At 29.7% G+C, this 14,887-nt stretch overlaps 1 long non-coding RNA gene across 3 annotated transcripts; it reads left to right on the top strand.

Moving 5' to 3' along the window:
* The first annotated feature begins 2,995 nt into the window (after window positions 1–2,995).
* On the top strand, window positions 2,996–11,199 carry LOC111316773 (uncharacterized). 3 transcript variants are annotated; one of them, XR_016345155.1, is made up of 4 exons: window positions 2,996–3,343; window positions 3,444–3,565; window positions 3,973–4,152; window positions 10,764–11,199. It is a non-coding gene; the product is annotated as an uncharacterized LOC111316773 (long non-coding RNA). The 3 variants fall into 3 exon arrangements; XR_016345154.1 differs by having other exon boundaries at window positions 3,973–4,087; XR_016345153.1 differs by lacking the exon at window positions 10,764–11,199 and having other exon boundaries at window positions 3,973–4,367.
* The last annotated feature ends 3,688 nt before the right edge of the window (window positions 11,200–14,887 follow it).

Genomic DNA, 14,887 nt, shown 5'->3' on the forward strand with positions numbered 1-14,887 from the left:
AAGTTGGCAACATAAAAAAAATTTATTATTACAAGTAAAAAATAATTTTAAATAAAAAAAAAGAGTTAACATAAAATAGTGAGAATAATCATAAAATTGTGAGAATAATCATAGAATTAGTATTATTTAACGTAAAATTGTTAGAAGTATCATTACACCTTAGAAAAAAATTATAATAATTATAAACGTAATAAAAAATACTAATAAATGTAAAAAGATATTATTGAAACATAATAACTTAGTAACGTAAAAAAAATTAGTATTATAAATAAAATATAATTTTAAACCAAAAAATAAGTGTTAACATAAAAAAGTGAGAATAATAGTAAAACTGGTATTATTTGACATAAAATATGTTAGAAGTATCGTAACACTTTAAGAAAAAATTGTGATAATTTTAAATATAATAAAAAATAAGAACAAGTGTAAAAGATTTTATTGTAACGTAAATAATTCAATTGACAATATGAAAAAAATTATTATAAGTCAAAAGTAATTCTAAACAAAAAAAATACGTGTTAACATAAAAATGTGAGAATAATTGTAAAATTAAAATAATTTGGCGTAAAGTATATTAGAAGTGTCGTAACATAAAAAGATAAGAATAATTGTAAAGTTGGTGTCACTTAGCATAAATTAGATTAGAAGTGTCGTAACAATCTAACAAAAAGTATTAATAATTATAAATGTAATAGAAAGTAGAAACAAACATAAAAAAAATATTATTGTAACATAAATATTATTTTTGGCACATAAAAGAATAATTATTAGAAATAAATAATAATTCTAAACCAAAAAATAAGTATTAATATAAAAAAGGTGAAAGTAATTGTAAAATTAGTATTATTTGGCATAAAATGGTTAGAAATGTCACAACACCTTTAAGAAAAAATTATGATAATTCTTAATATAATGAAAGGCAACAACAAGTGTAAAAAAAAATTATTATAATATAACTAATTAAGTTGGTAATGTAAAAAAATTATTATTACTAGTAAAAAATAGTTTTAAACAAAAAAAAATTGTTAATATAAAACAGTGAGAATAATCATAAAATTAGTATTATTTGATGTAAAATAGTTAGAAGTATCATTACACATTAACAAAAAATTGTAATAATTTTAAGCGTAATGAAAAGTAACAATAAACGTAAATAGATACTATTTAAATGTAATAAATTTGTAATGTAAAAAAATTAGCATTATAAATAAAAAATAATTCTAAACCAAAAAATAATTATTAAAGTAAAAATATGAAAATAATTATAAAATTAGTATAATTTGACATAAAATATGTTTAAAGTGTAGTAATACTTAAAAAAAAGCTATAATAATTCTAAATATAGTAAAAGGTAAGAATAAATATAAAAAAATTTATTGTAATGTAAATAATTAATTGATAATATAAAAAATTATTATAAATAAAAAATATTTTGAACCAAAAAATAAGTACTAATGTAAAAATATAAGAATAATCGTAAAATTGGTATAATTTAACGTAACTATGTTAAAAGTATTGTAATGTAAAAATGTGAAAATAACCATAAAATTGATATTGTTTAGCATAAAATGGGTTAAAAGGGTTGTAATATCTTAAGAAAGAATTGTGATAATTTTAAATATAATAAAATGTACGAAAAAGTGTAAAAAATATTATTGTAATGTAAATAAATAACTTGGTAATGTAAAAGAATTATTATTATAAATACAAAATAATTCTAAACAAAAAATAAATGTTTATGTAAAAGATGAGAATAATTATAAAATTAGTATATTTTATTTAAAATGATTAGAAATGTTGTAACACCCTAAAAAAAAGTTGTGATAATTTTAAATATAATAAAAAGTAAGAACAATCATAAAAAAATATTATTGCAGTGTCAATAATTAAGTTGACAATGTAAAAAGATTATTATTATAAATAAAAATAATTCTGAACACAAAAAGAATGTTAAAGTTAAAAATTGAAAATAGTCATAAAATTAGTATCATTTGATGTAAAATAAGTTAGAACTATTATAATACCATAAGAAAGAGTTGTGATGATTTTAAATGTATAAAATGTAAGAACAAACATAAAAAAAAAATTCTCACGTAAATAATTAAGTTGGAAACATAAAAGAATTATTATTATAAATAAAAAAATAATTCAATCAAAAAATAAGTGTTTATGAAAAAAAATTAGAATAATCGTAAAATTTTTATCATTTGGCATAAAAGTATATTAAAAGTGTTTTACACCTTAAAAAAGTCATAATAATTTTAAACATAATGAAATATAAAAACAAGTGTAAAGATATATTATTATGATGTAAATAATTAAATTGATAATGTAAAATTTATTATTATAAATAAAAAATAATTCCAAACAAAAAAAAAAGTGTTAACCTAAAAAGTAAGAATAATCATAAAATTTATATAATTTTATGTAAAATGGGCTATTGCTATCTTAATACCTTAAGAAAAAATTATGACAATTCTAAACAAAACGAAAAATAAGAATATGCAGAACAAAAAAATTAAAGTAAAATAAATAATTAATTTGATAATGTAAAAGAATTGATATTTTTAAATTAAAAGATTTTAAATAAAAAATTATTAACGTAAAAATATGTAATTAATTAGACGTAAAATGTGTTTGTAATAACTTATTCCCAAAAAAAAAAAATTTTAATAATTGTAAATGTAATAATAAGAAAAGCATAAAAATATACTATTAAACGTAATTAATTAGTTTGATTTTATAAAATAAATTGGAATTTTAAAATTAAAAAATATATCATTTTTATTTATTAAATTAATAAATTAAATAAAATTATATATACCTTTTTTAATGTTTATTTGTTAATCTATTTTTTTTTATTTTTTAATTTTATAAAAAATTATATTATTTTTATAATTTATCATGATATATCATAAGATATCATAATATCATATAATCCAAATTTAAAATGAATATATTACCACCTTATCTTAGACAAACCTGTTTGGCTAGATCTATGGTCTGATTTTTCCTTTTTAAATTTCATATTTTTCCTTTTTCTTTGTCCATATTGCAGTTGGAGCTCTTCCGGTCTTTCTTAAAACCTCTCCCTCGAAAATCCAGCCACTCCTCGCAACCTTCTCCGCCGCTTTGGCTGAGTGCCGCAACCTTCCTTAACGCCCAAGTGCCGCCACTCCCGACTTCCATCATTATTTATTATTGATTATTGACGGAGGCAATTATAAAGAAATATCAGCAGAAATTCAGAAAAGCAAAAGATGAAATAAGTATATGGGATGAGCTTCAATCTCGCTTAATTTCTCAGTTTAGAAATGCTTCTTCCATTATTGCCAGATTAGAGGTCTAACTTAAAATTTTCCTATCTCAACTTCTCTTCCTTTTTTTTTTTATTTCTTAAATAAAATTTTTAAAAGGTTTTTTTTTAATTTTTTTGTGATAAGGTTATTCAAATCCAAAATATTATGCAAGTTTAAATTCTGTTGGAGGCATTGAAGATGCAGTGTTGCAAAAGCAGATGGATTCTTTGCAAACCATTGTAATTTCTATGAAATACCATGTAAGAGTAAGTGTTTATGTCTAATTAATTTTGAGTTTTTCTTTGACTGTAATATTTGCTCTTTGCTTTTTGGAATCAAAATAATGCGATTAGATATGGAAATAAACTATAGTTTTGAGTAATTAAAAGTTGAAAACTAAAATTTTTGTAAATATATATAATGCCCATGAGGCCATTACTTTGTTTTTATAGGGAAAGGTTCTGTTACATTTTGATAATTTACACATTTTTAATGAAACGCAGAAACAGTATGATTTTGCAATTGGGGAATTAAAAAACAGAGAGAAATAACACTAACCAAATGAAGTCTTGATTACAAACAAGACTAAAACCTTGTTGAGGGAAGAATTTCAAGACCTAGAGATTGTTTTTATGTATTTATGTTTTAACTTTAATTCTAAAACAATTTTCAGGGAAGAATTTCGCATGGTTGTTCTTTCCCTCGAGAAGCTCCAACATGATGGTAAACAGCTTGCAAAAGGTTGTTCTAATCAGATGAGCACGAAACAACTGCAGCAGAGAATTGGTGTAAAACTCTTTCCTACAAATTGCATAGATGGGCTTATGCTTCTACATGAAATTCACTTTGCTGAGTATTGAACAATCTATCTTTCAAAAGTTTTTACAGAATGGCTTTTATTTACTGCTTTCTATTTTATTTAGGCGAAATGGTACAATTATGATTTTAGGGACTATTCATGTTTTGGTGGATTTATTATGTTTGTACATTCCACTATATGAAGTCTTAAGCACAGCTTTGATTAACACTTTGGTTTAATTCAAATTAGTTTAGATTTTGAATGACTGATTTGTTTTTCAATTTCTGTTTGTCAGATACGTTCTCATATCATCATTGGTTTCAGTGCTTTCTGCACTTGCCTTAAAACATAAGTCAATAAGATTCAGCTGGTCTCCTTTCTCCCTTTTAGATATTGAGTCATGTGAAACACAAAATCATTTGTTGAAATTGCCTCAATGAAAGTTATTATGGGGCTGTGATCCTATCTAAAGTTTTATTTTGAAAATGTGCTACTTTCTTCTTTTTAAAAAATGTTTCTTGGGGAAGGGGGATTTTAAAACTATGAATCCACCTTGTGACCTTTGAATCCCCGACTTCTCAATTTATTTTTAGTTCATGCTTTGTGATAAATAAGTGTAATCTCTGTTATTATATTTATGGACACTTTAGTTTGTTAAATAAGTCTATTTTAGCTTGCATTCTTCTTGATACGTAATATTTTCTGCTTGTCTTTTCCTACAGGAACATATAAATTTTTTTCACTTGTCTCTTGGTTTCCTAAAATAAGTTTATTTTGTGGAAATTGAATATATATTGAAAAACTGCTTCTTTTCAATTGTACAAGAATCTTAGGTTTATATACAACTAACTAAGGGTTAAACTAGGAAACTAAATCTTTCTTAATTCTAGGGATATAAATACTTAATTCTAGAGATACAAATATAAATATACAGATTACAAGATTACAACCAGCTGTAAATAAGTGTTTTCCCACACTCCCCCTCAAGCTGGTGAATAGGTGTTTTCCATTCCCAGCTTGGAAATAATTTCTTGAAATGTTGCACTGCTGAGACCTTTAGTCAACATATCTGCAAGTTGACCCTTGGTTGATACATAAGGTGTACAAATCAACCCACTATCTAGTTTCTCCTTTATGAAATGCCGGTCTACTTCAATGTGTTTTGTTCTGTCATGTTGCACAGGATTGTGTGCAATGCTTATTGCAGACTTGTTATCACAGTAGAGTTTCATTGGTCCATCCCACTTGATCTTCAAGTCTTCTAGGATAATCTTTAACCATAGTAGTTCACAAATTCCTTGAGCCATTGCTCTGAACTCTGTTTCAGCATTTGATCTTGCCACCACATTCTGTTTTTTACTCCTCCAAGTCACAAGATTACCACCTAAGAAAGTGCAGTAGCCTGAGGTAGATCTTCTATCAGTTACTGAACCTGCATAATCAGCATCTGTATATGCTTCTAGAACTAACCCCGAATCTCAATAAGATACCTCTCCCAGGATTGGCTTTCAAATAGTGCAATATACGGTAGACAGCCTGTAGGTGCACTTCTTTAGGACTATGCATAAATTGACTTACCACACTCACAGCATATGCTATATCAGGTCTAGTATGTGAGAGATAAATGAGTCTTCCAACTAATCTTTGGTACATCTCTCTATTTACAGCAGCATCTTCATTAGCTTCTCCAATTTTATGATTAGGATCTATAGGGGTATTTGCAGGTTTACATGCAAGCTTCCCAGTTTCCTTCAGAAGATCCATCACATATTTCTGTTGTGAGATAAAAATACCATGCCGTGAGTGAGCTACTTCAATTCCTAGGAAGTACTTCAATCTCCCAAGCTCTTTTATCTCAAATTCTCTAGCCAAACACTGTTTTAGAGATTCTCTCTCTTTTTCATCATCTCCAGTTACAATTATATCATCAACATACACTAATAGAACTGTGACTCTCCCTGAATCAGAGTGCTTGATAAACAATGTGTGATCTCCTTGACTCTGTTTATATCCCATTGCTAGCATCACTTTGGCAAATCTCCCGAACCAAGCTCTAGGAGACTGTTTAAGGCCATATAAAGCCTTTTTTAGCCTGCATACTTTGTTTGCTTCTAGATGACCTCCAAATCCTGATGGAACCTTCATATATAGTTCTTCTTCCAAATCACCATGTAAAAAAGCATTCTTTACATCAAATTGTTGAAGCTGCCAATTGTAATTTGCAGCCAATGATAACAAAATCCTAACTGTATTCATCTTGGCAACTGGAGCAAAGGTTTCCTGATAATCCACTCCATAAGTCTGAGTGTAACCCTTAGCCACTAACCTGGCTTTATACCTTTCAACAGTACCATCTGTCTTGTATTTTACAGTGAAAACCCATTTACACCCCACTGAATTTTTTCCTTTAGGCAACTCTACCAGTTCCCATGTTTGATTTTTCTCTAAGGCCTCCATTTCTATTTTCATGGCTTGCCTTCATTTCTCACTGGATAATGCCTCGGATAATGTAGTTGGAATAGAAATAGTGTTTAGGCTCACAAGAAAATTTTTGTGGGATGGTGAGAATTTTTCAAATGACACAAAATTAGATATTGGGTATAGTGGATGCTTGGTACATTCTCTGGTTCCTTTCCTAATGGCAATAGGCAAATCATAATCACTAGTTATAGTTTTAGGAGATTCATGCTCATTTTGAGAAGCAGAGTCAAAAACTGTAGTTACCTCATTTCTAGAGTTAGGATCAGGTTCTTGGACTGGCACTGGTTCAGGATCTGGAACTTTCCTTCTTGAGTACACCTATAATTCCTTCATAGAATCAAAAACAATATTATCCTTTGTCACATCTTCCGTATTTGGAATGGGTTCAGACTCAAATTCAATGTTTGACTGGGGCTCAGCAGAAACAGGTTTCGACTCATAAGAATTAATGGGTGTAAATGTTGAAGAAGGGGGCAAATCAAGCAAAAAGAAGTCTTTATCCTTATCTTCCATGAATGAAGTCTCCCCCTGAAGATAATGTTGAGTAAAAAATAGTTTATTTTCTTCAAAAGTGACATCTGCAGACACATAAAATTTTTTGGTAGGCGGATGATAGCACTTATATCCTTTTTGAGTTGAAGAATGCCCCACAAAAATACACTTAATCGCTCTTGGATCCAAATTTTTCCTGTTTTGACTGTGAACATGAACAAATGATGTACAACCAAATATCCTAGGTGTGAGATTGTTTGTGGTATTGAGGTTGGGATAAAATTGTGAGAGTAGTTCCATAGGAGTTTTAAATCCCAAAACTCTTGAAGGTAACCTATTTATAATGTGTGTGGCAGTGAGAATAGCTTCCCCCCAATAAGATTTAGGTACATTTGCTTGAAAAAGAAAGGCTCGGGTTGTGGCTAATAAATGGTTGTTTTTTCTCTCTGCCACTCCATTCTACTGTGGAGTATTAACACAAGATGACTCATGGATAATCCCCTCTTTTTGGAAATAGGTGGATAGACTCTGGTTGAAGTGGTCTCTTGCATTATCAGACCTAAATCTCTTGATTCTTACTCCAAATTGATTTTGGATCATGTTTTGGAAGCTTAAAAACACACTATTCACATTTGATTTGGATTTAAGTAAAAAAACCCAAGAGACCCTAGTACAATCCTCTATGAATGAAACAAACCATCTCGCACCAGAAATATTAGGAATTATAGAGGGACCCCAAATGTCACTATGAATCAAGTAAAAGGGAGTATAACTTCTTTTGTTACTGATTGGAAAAGACACACGTCTATGTTTTGCAAATTCGCAAATATCACAATGAAAATCTTCAACATTTAATTCTTTGAACAAAGAAGGAAACATGTTTCTCAAGGTTCCAAAAGAAGGATGTCCAAGACGAAAATGATAAAGCCAGATTTTGTCTTTATTGGAACATTTTTTAGAAAGAAATGACAAAGGTAAACTATTTTTGATACTACTTGTGTTATTTGATGTCTTAAGATAGTATAGTCCATCCTTCTTCTTAGCAAGTCCAATCATCTTCCCTGAATTCTGGTCCTGAAATTCACAATAAGAGGGATAAAAAGTTACTTTGCAATTCATATCTCTGGTAAGTTTTTGTATAGATATAAGATTAGTAGACAATCCAGGAACATGAAGAACATTTTTTAGAACAAACGAGGGATTAACTTGAACATCTCTTAATCCTGCTGCTGTGGTAAGTGAACCATCAGCAACAACAATTTTCTTATTACTAGGACACAGGTTATATGTATTAAACTTTTGTGGGGAATGTGTCATGTGGTCTGTGGCTCCTGAGTCAATGACCCAAGAACTCGTAATAGGCTTAGCCGAGACATTTAATCCATGAGAACCGGAAGCTTTACCTGAACTAGAAACTTTACCCAAAGAATATACCATAGTAGGCTTTTCAAGGATTTTCAATAAGTTTCTCAGCTTTTCAATCTCTTCCCTGTTGAGCTCTCCTTGTTTCTGAGACATCTGTAGTACTCCAGTAATTTTTTCAGTTAACATTTCCTCAAATTGGGTGATAGTGATATCTTTCTTTGAAAAGGTTCGGCAATGAAGGCCTAAACAGGATTCGACAATGAAGGCCTAAAAAAGTCGGCAATGAAGGCCTAAAAAAGTCAGCAATGAAGGCTGAAAATTTTTCTTCCCAAGAAAAGCCTAAAGCTCTGATACCATGTGGAAATTGAATGTATATTGAAAAACTGTTTCCTTTTAATTATACAAGAATCTTAGGTTTATATACAACTAACTAGGGGTTAAACTGGGAAACTAAATCTTCCTTAATTCTAGGGATACAAATACTTAATTCTAGAGATACAAATATAAATATACAGATTACAAGATTACAACTAGCTGTAAATAAGTGTTTTCCCACATATTTAACTTATGATGAAAGGAATTGCTTTTAGTACATTCTACAATCTGAGGCTTTATAATCATAATGTCTACTCTTGATGGTGCAGTTCAAGTGATCTAGGTGCACTCGAGCAACTCTTAGTTGATCAACCAAATAGAATAAAAGAAGAGGGTACATTATGGATAAAGTTTGCTCCATTTCTTTTTGTGTATACACACACACACACAAATATATGTTTGCACACATATATATACACATATATGTGCGCCCACACACACACACACACACACATATATATATATGTGCATGTATGTATGTGTTTATGTATAGCTTTTGTTACCTTCAGTTTTTTTCTTTTGTTTTTTTAAATTACCTTGATTTGTTCATGAATATTTGATTTGTGCATTATAATAATAAACGGGTAATTCCGAATAAGCCCTCGAATTTTATTAGAAAGTGTAAGTAAACCTTCAATGTTTTTGTTGCACACAATTAAGATTATGAACTTTCATTTCATTGTAATTCGAACCTTGATGTTGCAGAATAATCCATGTTTGAACTAGATTACTTGGATTTATTTGGATGAGCTAGATTACAAATATTTTAGGGAATGCTATTTTAATAATTCTGGCAATTGGACTATAGTCTCCAATTTTTAGATTTAATGGGTATTATTGCAATAAAATAAAAGTTCATAACTTTAATTCCATGCAATAAACGATTGATGACTTATTTCCATTTTTTATAAGGTTCATATTGGGTATTATCCCTAATAGGAATCAATTTCTTAAAACTATATCTATTAGGACAGATACTAATATTGATAGGTGGAGATTGTTGTGTTCTACCTGTGGGATTTGCTGGGTTATCGAGTTAACTTGCTATAAAAGCATTAGTCTAAAATATAGAACATCATAAGGTATCTAAATAGGTTAAGCATATCCAGCGTTCCACCTTTAATGTGCATAAAGACAGGTAAATAACACAAGATAATGATCAACCCAGCAACAATTATATCAAAGTGACCTTGTCAAGATGCCAATATAAAATTGGCGATGCACCTCTACTGAATTTCGAAAGGATGGTAGGAGACAGCCACATCTTTGAATTGCCCAAAGACTGGTAAATAACATGAGATAATGGACGACAGTGTCTTACCTTATCAAGATACTAAACAAAATTTTGCAAAGTATCACTACTGATTTTCGGAGGGATGCAAGGAGTCACATCTTCTGTTTGGCAAGCAATTAGGAGCAGAGCTAGATTGTGAGAATAATCATTGATTCTGGTAAACATATTGCTAATTGATTAGCAGCCATCAGCCCTTTCTATAGGTATTGAAGATAATGGTATTATATTAGTTATACTCAGAAAGGTAGTTTAATACATTCATGTTATTGAATTGAACAAAATTTCTGTTTAGCCATTTTTTGGGAAGCACATGGGGAATGATATTAAAGTAGACTGAACACATATATTAGTGATTACTGTGATTATTAGCCTATAGTAGCAAGACTGTGATTATTTGCTATATAGAAGTTTGAACCTTTTTTAAAAAATTCTTTTCCATGGTCTTTATAATTGTCTTTTTGTACTATTGCATTATAGTTATAATTAATTATTTATTTCTATGTTACAGGCATAACATGGATGCATTTATTTCTATCCATCATCCATATTTTTTTCCCCTCAAAGTTACAATGATTTATAAAAGTAGCAATCCTTTTTTTTTTTTTTTTGTTTGTGCCTATTAGGTTCTAACTTCGCTCATCATAAACTCCCTTTGCAGTACAAAGAATACATCCATGACATCATATTTGCAGAAGAGATATGTTGATTTTATGTTGACATCATATTTGCACACAACCTTTCGTTCCCTGATTTTATTTAAGTGTTGTGGAGAGTGAAGTCTCTTGGTTTTGGGAAACTTGCTAGCAGCATACTTGTACCTTGCTGCTGAAATTGTTAGACTGCATCAACTCCCCTGAATTCCATTCGTTCTCATGTATGGCATGCTAATTGGAAGTTTTCCTTCAGTGAAGACATTAATTTTTTATCCTTGTCGCTTAATAATGGATCATCCTGCCTAGTTTTTTTGCACTGTAAAACTGTTTAATGGAGTCCTTCGAGCAATATTCTCAGTTCTAATCATTGTATATAAACTTGAAGAAGAGTAGCCCTTTTAAAAGAATCTAAATTTCATCTTCTGATGTATTTTTTTTCAACATTATTATTATTATTATTATTATTTGCTTATACTTTGGCTCTCATAGCTGTGGTTGCATACGTTCGTCTGTTTCTCTTTTTCTTTCCTTAGTTAAACGGTAGTTTCCATTTTTTAAGCATTCAGACTTATTTCACTTTAGCACTGCATTTCATTCCTTTCACTATAGTTTTCATTTTTAGCATTTTGGGATTTATATTACTTGATAGGAAAAGTTAAAAGAGGTGTGACAAAAAGCTAGAAAATATAGATAAATGTAAGGGACGAAAATGGCTTCTTTTCCTTTAATTTGTGCTTTTGGAAGAAATTGTAAGAACGAAAGATAAAATATAGTTAATAATTATGTGAACAGTTGGTAGCATATTAAATTTTTAATTTCAATAATTAAAATTTAAATTTGACAATTTCAAATATATATAAAGAAAGGTTGAAAATACATTAAAAGTAAATGGAGAGATATTCCTTTGCCTGGTAGAGTAGAAAAATAAAAGAAAATAGAAAGTAAATTTAATTTACCATTATATCCTTTAATGGTATAAATTTCAAACGCATATACGAGACATGTAAAAGGTAAATTTAAGAAAAACAGAAGTAAATTTGCAAATTTACCACATTTGGTTTAATTTTTCTTTTTTTTTTTTTTGTTTCACTTTTTATATTTTGTGCCGAGCATGGATAAATAGTTCTCCAATAACTCGATTTTGGTTTCAAGCATTGTCTTATAAGTTAAAGTAGGATGAAATTGAACATTCAAAATTTAAAAATAAATAATTTCAAAGAAAATTTTTTCTTGAGCACCTTAAATTTTTTTTAAATATACTTTCCGACAATAAAATTGATAAATTTGTTGAAATAAATTTTTATAGTATTAGCAATGATTATTAATTGAATGATTATTGAGTTACATATATTAGGAATTGATGTATTTGATAATATTAATAATGCGATTATGAGTTTTTTAAGATGTAAAAACTCAAGACAATTATAATAATATAATAACATATTATTTGAAAGTTTTTATAATTTTTATATATATTATAAGTGAAAATTTTTGGAAAAAAATCTGATTTTGTTATTATATTTTGCCTCTATATTGATACTCTTACTTTATACCCTTACATTATATGCATTTGAGAAATGATACGTATCATTAAGGATGAGAAAAAAATGTCAAAAAATTTAAAAAGTTATTTCAAAACCATAATTTTGATTTTGTTTGGATTAATTTTTTTTATTTAATTCGGATAAGTTCAGATCTTAAATATATGTATATATATATATATATTATGTTTGAATCAGATTTTGAATTAAAAGATGAAATACTAAAAAAATTGAATCGAATCATATCAAATTATATACTTATTAGTTTTTATATATATTTTAAATTTTTATAAAATAAAAATAATAATTTTATATCAAAATTTATTTAAATATATTAAAATTTTATATTAAAATAATATATAAAAAATTTTAAAATTGATAAATCAAATCGAACCGATACAATTTAATTTGATTCGAATAAAAATTCGATTTAGATTCGAATCAAATTTTAAATTTTATAATATTATATAATATTCAAAAAAATAAAATCAAATCTAAATTGGTATCACTACTACGTGATACACGATCAGTATACATATGATGTCATTTCCTCCTAGTATTTTTCTCAGTGTAAAACAGGTCGGTCGCGCTCTCGAGACTATTGACTACTGACTAACTTTCGAGCCCTGCATACTTTTATTAACTTTAAACCTGTGCCACGGGCGGGCTGTTTGCCCAAATCCAAGGGGGTTAAGTTCGACTGGGTCAGGGCTTTGGCAAAATTTGAGTTTAGATTCAGTTCAGTTGAACCCATAGATACCTAAGTTTGAGCCCATTTTTCTTCGCTCTCAGGCTCAGTTTGTCAGTCATCCATGCATCTAGAATCACATTGTAAATCAAATGAGAAAAAGGATAGGAACATTTTAATTCACATCTGGTTCCTCCCCAAAATTCAAGTATTGTTTGGAGCACCTGGTCAAGCAACTAATAACTTGATCTTCTCTTTTAACTTCTCACCCACTTTGATGCTTCTGTAAGGACATTCAAAAGTGGGAGGTGATGATATAGAAAATGTAAGGGTGTTGAGATCTTTTGCGTCTACCTTGGCAAGTCTACTCAGGGCAGCAAAATCCTGCAGCTAACTCATCCTCTAAAAGTTGTTGAACCGCCTCTTAGTTATTGATTTGTTCAGTAATCAATAATTCTGCCACTTAGCCAAAGACAAGATCTCCATTTTACACGAATACACTGCAATCGCTTGTTCCCTATTTTGATCTTCTCTTTAGCATGAGTCTAGTATGCCTGTATTTTCCATCTGCAATCTGTGGCGCCATGACCAACTTGAGTGGTAATGAGACTGATCGTGTTGCTTTGCTTGCCATCAAGGATAACTAAGGATCCTATGCAGATCACAAGGTCAAGGAATAAATCTCTCCACTTTTGCCAGTGGAAAGGAGTTTCCTGCAGTCGCCGACATCAAAGTGTTACGATCTTGAATTTGAACTCGCAAGGTTTGACAGGATTCATGTTCCCTTCTGTTGGTAACCTTAGTTTTCTTCGGATTCTTGATCTGTCAAACAACGGTTTCCAAGGGATAGTTCCTGAGAAATCAGTCACCTGTTCAGATTTCAACAGGTAGTTTGAAAAACAACTCCTCAAAGAGGACAAACTGATTCGAGCTAATCTATCTCGAATTAAGTAGAAACAACTTCACTGGTCATATTCCTGCCGAGCTTGGTTCTTTGTCACATCTAGTTGAATTTACGTTGAAAGAAACAAATTAAAAGGTGCTATCCCAGATTCTTTAGGAAACATTTCATCACTCAAGGTGCTTTCGCTACAGTCAAATGAGCTTCTCAATAGGCCAGCTTAAAAGCTTAGCCATTTTTAACTTCAATGGCAATCTACTACCAGGTTTTATCCCTCCATCCATCATTAATCTCTCGCATCTTACAGCATACGTTGTGCAACGTCTCTCTCTCTCTCTCTCTAGAATTCAAGCACTTGGGCTTTCTTCAAACAAGGTTTTGTCGTGTGTCATTATCAAATGCTTCAGACATTGATATTCTGACATCTCATATAACATATTTCTTGGAGGGGTTCCTGCTAATATGGGCTTATGGGAAGTCTAAAGAAACTGTCCTGGCTAATTGTTTTGTTAACAATATGGGATATGGACAAACCTATGACCTCAGCTTCATCACCTTCTCTGACAAATTGTAGCCGTTCAAGAATATTGTTCCTAGATGCCAATAACTTCAGAAGGCAAATACCAAGTACCATTGCCAATCTTTCAACCCAATTTCAAACTTTAGGTATGTCAGGAAATCAAATTTCTGGAAAAATTCCCTCAGGTAATGAAAATCTCATTGGCTTAGAATCAATAGTCATGTACTACAACCATTTGCAAGCTTTGTAAGCTACAAGAAGTGGGCTTTGATAAAAATAAATTGTCAGGTGAAATCCCTTCCTCCATTGGAAATCTCACATTGTTAAACCAGCTGCTCTGGCTTAAACCAATCTCCAGGGAAGCATACCTTCAACTCTTGGGAATTGTCAGAATTTGTTTTTGCTACATCTTTATGGCCAAGCGTTAAATGGAACCATAACCCTAGAAGTTCTACTCTTGTCATCTTTATCAAGATCCC

This window comes from Durio zibethinus, chromosome 9 (genome assembly GCF_047325235.1).
Source record: "Durio zibethinus cultivar Kanyao isolate XHJ-2024 chromosome 9, ASM4732523v1, whole genome shotgun sequence".
NCBI classification, from domain to species: Eukaryota; Viridiplantae; Streptophyta; class Magnoliopsida; order Malvales; family Malvaceae; genus Durio; species Durio zibethinus.